Source organism: Pinus tabuliformis, chromosome Q, assembly GCF_031772625.1.
Source record: "Pinus tabuliformis cultivar Carrire ecotype Pingquan chromosome Q, CPIR1, whole genome shotgun sequence".
Classification (NCBI taxonomy): Eukaryota; Viridiplantae; Streptophyta; class Pinopsida; order Pinales; family Pinaceae; genus Pinus; species Pinus tabuliformis.
Genome location: NC_142296.1, coordinates 742,545,726 through 742,551,725, shown reverse-complemented (window position 1 = coordinate 742,551,725; position 6,000 = coordinate 742,545,726).

Below are 6,000 nucleotides of genomic sequence, written 5' to 3'. Positions count from 1 at the left end.
TATATGTTCACAGCGTTAATAATTATGTAATTATGTTCTTTTCTTGGAAGGTCTCACCACCCAGCCGCAAGTTTGGAAATTACGTCCAGACTCTCCCTGTCGCAAGTTTGGGCTTCAAGACACATAGTCCAGCCTCAAGTCACATACCTCTCCGACTGTATTCGAGACTTTCGCACTGGTTTATTCCACCCAGCTCAAGGAAATCTAGGCAGCATTTTTTTACCCCCTTTACTCATCTGATCTCCTCTCTCTCTCTCGCTCTCTCTCTCTGGCCCCCCTGCACTTTTCTCTCCTCCTCCTCTTGAGGAAGTAGATGAGTAACTGTTTTTGTTTAACTATTTCAAGAGTCAATAATTGTTTCTTTCAGTTATTGTTAAAATATTTTAACTTCTAATTATTCATTAATCAGGTAATAAAATATGTTCTGTCCTCTCAGCCTTATTCATTTACCATTCCATGTGAAATAAAGTAAAAATCTAAAGTAAAAATTAAAACTTGGTAACCATAGTAAATGTGTATGCAGTGTTTGGGTGTTACATCCCCCCTCGCCTTGTGAGGAACACCGTCCCTTGTGTTCTTTTCGATTTAAGATAATAGTGTCGGATAAGCCTTTCGCATAAATCCCTCTTCTTCCCAGGTAGCCTCTTCCGGGCCAAAGTGCTTCCACTGCACTTTAACCTAGATGATGGCTCGTTTCCGCAAGGTGGTTTCTCTTCGATTGAGAACACGAAGAGGTTCTTCCAGAAACTCTTTTTTCAGTTCGATCTGCACATTTACAATATATTGTCAGAAAGCTATCAAAACAACCAATTATAAGTTATGTATTCTATTAACTTATTACCTGTATATTTTACTAGTTAATTATATGCTGAGGGTTGTACACATTTTTTAGCAAGGAAACATGGAAAATATTGTGGACCTGGATATCGCTTGGTAATGCAAGCTTGTATGCCACAGCTCCAATCTGTTCTAAGACTTGAAAAGGTCCATAGTATTGGCGTGCTAACTTAGCACAACCCCTCCACTGTAAGGTACTTTTTCGGGGCTTTACTCTCAAGTATACATGATCCCCCAACTGGAACTCCTTGTATGTTCTTTTTTTATCTTCATATATCTTTTTTCTATCCTCAAAAGCTTTTAGATTCTAATGAGCCTTCTTAATCATCTCTTCCATTTTTGCTAACATGTCAGGACCCAAGGTTAATCTATTGACAAGACTATTCCAATCTATGGGCACTCTGCACTTTCTTCCATACAATACCTCAAAGGGACTCATGCCCAGTGATTCATGGTGTCCATTATTATAAGAAAAATCCACTAAGTGGAGGTAATCTTCCCACTTATTCGGTTGTTGCATCACAAACATTCTTAACATATCCTCCAAACTTGATTCACGCTTTCCATTTGGCCATCTGTTTTTGGATGGTAGGCAGTACTAAATTGAATCTAGGTACCCAACCCAGTAAAGAGTGTTTTCCAAAATGTGGATGTAAATTTTACATCCCTATCAGAGATTACCACCTTGGGTATTCCATGCAATCGGAAAATTTCCCTCATAAATATGTCTGCAATTTCCACAGTTTTGTAAGTGGATTTTATAGGTATGAAATGAGTGACTTTTCTTAGCTTGTCCACCACCACCATAATTGAGTCATGCTACTTCTTAGTGTGAGGTAACCCGGTGATGAAGTCTAGAAAAATTTTCTCCATTTCCACTTAGGAATTGGCAATGTATTCAATAGCCCAGCGGGGTGCTGATGCTTTGCTTTCACCAACTGGTACTCCAAACATTTGGATAGGTACATGGTGACATATTTCCTTAAACTGGGCTAGAAATAACCTTTTTTATGGAAGAAAATAGTTTTTGATACCCTAGGTGGCCAGCATACGATTTCCTATGAAATTCATCCAATATCAATTGTTCGATGAAATTTTTGTTGGGAACATATATTCCGTTTTTAAAGGTTATAACTTTCTCTGGATTTATTTCATAATCAGATGTTTCCCCCTTCACTTGAGATTCTAATGCCTGCTACCAAAGGAAGGCATATTCTGGGTCCTTACGGGATGCTTCCCTAATTATTTTAGGGAGGTTTGATCTACCTAACTAAATTGACCTTCATAAATAAAATGTAATTTTATACTTAATGCGTCGGCCACTCGACTTTGTTTCCATTTAAGGTGCTTCATTTCAAAATCGAATTCATTAAAAAATGTTGTCCATCTGGCCCACTGAGAATTTAAGCTAGATTGGTTAAAGAAATTTGTAAGGCTATTGTGATTTGTTAATAACAGAAATTTCTTTCCCAATAGGTAGTGTCACCACATTTTAAGTGCATGCCCTAATGCTGTCAATTCAAGATCATAGGCAAAATATCACTACTCATATTCTTTCAATTTGCGTGACTCATAATTTATAATTTTCCCTTCTTGCATCAACACGCCGCCCACACATTCTTTACTTGCATCTGTACAAACCACGAAAGATTTTTCTGGATCTTCTACCTTTAGCACGGGTGCAGTGGTAAGTAATTGCTTTGATTTTTCAAAGGTTTTTTGACATTCAGCTGTCCATTGGAAAGTCTGTCCCTTCTTATGTAATGAGTTCATCGGAAAAGTGATTTTCGAAAATCCTTCAATGAACCGATAGTAATAAATGGCCAACCCAAGAATGATCTAATATCAACAACATTCCTAGGGGTGGTCCATTCCATAAAAGTTTTAATATTTTTTCAGATTCACTCTTATTCCCTCTACTAATATAACGTGACCCAGATACTGTATTTTGCCTTTCAAAAAGTCTCACTTCCTATATTTAGCGTATAATTGATTGTCCGGCAAAGTTTGCAACACTATCCTCAAGTGATTTTCAAGCTCCTCCTGATTCTTAGAGTAAATTAAAATGTCGTCAATAAAATCAGTACAAATTTATCTAAATATGGATGAAAAATACCATGCATCTCACTCATAAAAGTCGCTGGGGTGTTTGTAAGACCGAAAGGCAACACAAACTTGTAATGACCATAAGGAGTTTGAAAAGCAGTTTTACAAATATCTTCCTCCTTTATCCTTATCTGGTGGTAACCAGACCTTAGATCGATTTTTGAGAACGCTCTAGCTCCCTGCACCTGATCAAATAAATCGTCAATACATGGTAAAAGGTATTTTTTTTTAATGGTTAGTTTATTCAACTGACAATAATCAATGGATAACCCCAAAGTTTTGTCTTTCTTACGTATGAACAGTATGGGGGCTCCCCAAGGGGACAAACTAGGGTGAGTATAAACTTTATCAAGAACTTCTAGAAGACGCATTTTGAGTTTTGTTAACTCTGATATGCTCATGCAATAAGCATCTCTAGAAACAAGAGCTACACCAAGAATTAATTCAATGGTGAAATTGATATCATGTCTAGGTGGCAATCGAGGAATGGATTCAGGAAATACATTGACAAATTCCTGAATAACAGGGATATTTTCCAAGGAAGTCATTTTACTCTTGGAATTAGTGTATCCTACTTGGATAGCATAAATATGAGAACCCTTCATAATACATTTTTCCAATTGGCTAGCAATAATAGGACATAACTTAATATTTTTCTTAATTCCTTGAATTTCCTTTCTCTACCTTAACTCAGTGATATAACTTACAGTTTTCTCCTTACAATCAACTAGGGACCAACGTCCTTCCAACAAATCCATCCCTATTAGTATATCATACGAACCTAAATGGAGTATATTAAGGTCAACATAAATCGGTTGTCATGAAATCGTTACAGGACAACATTATGTTTTAGCAGTTACCCTTCTCTTTGCCCCAATGGCTAATTGGACTAACCAAGGTTTTTGGAACTTACTGTTCTGTAGTTGACAACTCTCTACAATCTTAGGACTAACATAGCTTAGGCTAGCACCCGGATCAAACAAAACGTAGACAGGTTGATTAGCGATCATACCTTCACACTCAATCATGGTGGGTTGGTATTCTACTTGATGATCGTCTAGAGCAGCATTTATTCTGGGCATACTCCTTCCCACCTCCCCAATCATGGAAGCTTCTTTCATATTTGAAAGTTGTTTTGTTCTAGCTTTATGTGGGAAGTTTTTGTAGTAATGGGGTTCTCCACTTCCCCAACATTATAGAGGTTGTTTTGGCTATCGATCATTAACAGGTTTACCAACCCCTTCCAACTGTCTATTTTATGAGTAGGCAACTTTGGACTGGTTCTTTGCTGGAAATTTATTGAAGGGTTTTTGCCATATATTTCTTCCATTAGTAATTTTTGTCTGTCTGCTTGGGGGTAAATTCCTCCCCCTCATGCTCAATCCTCCTTTAGATCCCTCACTCTTTTGCTTCATTTGTTGATAACAGATGTGGGCTTTTTGCACCGCATCATCAATTTTTCTTGGGTAATCAAACTCAAGATTTTCCTTCATAAAATTGGGTAGGCTGCTAATAAAAAGTTGAATTTTGGCCTTTTCTTCGTGCATATATGGTACATAACGCAATAAGGAGGTGAAACATTTCACATATTCATCCATGGTTAGGGTTCCCAACCTTAACTCATGGAACTCCTTTTATTTTTCATCATAATAACATTCAGTTAAATACTTATCCTTGAAATGCTTTTGAAAATTTTTCCACGTAACTTGTTCTTCATCAGTTTTTATCACAATTTTGATTTCCTCCCACCAAAGGGTAGCCTTACCTCTTAATTTATAAACTTCAATTCATGCCTTAAGTTTATTAGTGCAGTCATAAATATGAAATTATTTTCTCATGTCAATTAGCCAGGATTCCACTGCATCTTCAAATTCTCCTTCAAAGAGTGATGGTTTTATCTTTTTAAATTCCCCTTGTAATTCCAATTTATGTCTTTTTGTCTTGCACTACTCAGAGACATTATTTGAACGTCCCTCTTCATCTTCCTTATTTCTTTCTGCCGATTCTGCATTATCTTCTCCATGGTGGGCCATCAGGGTTTTCTCCCCATCCTAAGCATTGGGATCCGGTTCGCGTTTGTTCTGTCGATTAAATAGACTTTCTCTCTTGTTCTTGTCACAATCATTCATTATCCATCCTCAAATTTATCATATCAACATGTAACTGTTGAACAGTTTCAAGTAGGCCATCATTGGCTTGCCGAGATTACTCTCCCAGTTTTATTCATAAGTCGGGTTTGGCTTCTACATGAGTTGCCACTGGCTAGTTTGATGGTCTAGGATTCCTCTGCATTATGCTCTTTTGGTGTTGATCTCTATTTTTACATTCATATTTACTTATTTGTTTCTTTCATTATCATATATATATATAATTATCCCAGAAGTCTCAGTGTGTGAACTTGAGCTCTAATACCATTTGTAACATCTGACACAACCAAAATATAATAATAAAAAAAAAACTATTTAAAATACCACAAAAATGTTGAGCTTACAGTGAAATAGTGTTTCCAAGACTTATCATATAATACGGGGTTCAATGTTTAAGCATTAATATAAGTTTGAGGTTAAATTAAATGAACTTTGGGAAAATCTGATGGTTTGAAATTCCATACACTTCATTGTACATTGCATAATTTAATGGGATTAATGACAAATAGTACTACATGATATTTTGTTGGTCGCATGGTTAATATCAATGCATGCCATTTCCAGAAGGCTCTAGTCGGTTGCGACATCTGCCTTTGCTTGCACCATCCGATCTGGGGTTGGTGATCCGACTGCTCTGAGCAAGTAGGGTTTATCTTTATAACTGCTCCTCCCACGTTCGACTGTCAGTGGTGTCACTTGGGTGATGTCGTTCTCTAGTTTCTCTACTCTGCAACTGAATCATTCCTCCGTTGCGCTGAGAGGCTTTATGCTTGTTTGTCCCGATTCCGATCGGGTTTTTCACCATGCTTAATCCAACAGGTACTCTGCTACACTATTTTCTCATTTCTTTGGGTTGTTGCCTCTTACTTTCCATTCCTCCTTGAGGTTACTTAGATGGGTTCTGTGTTCA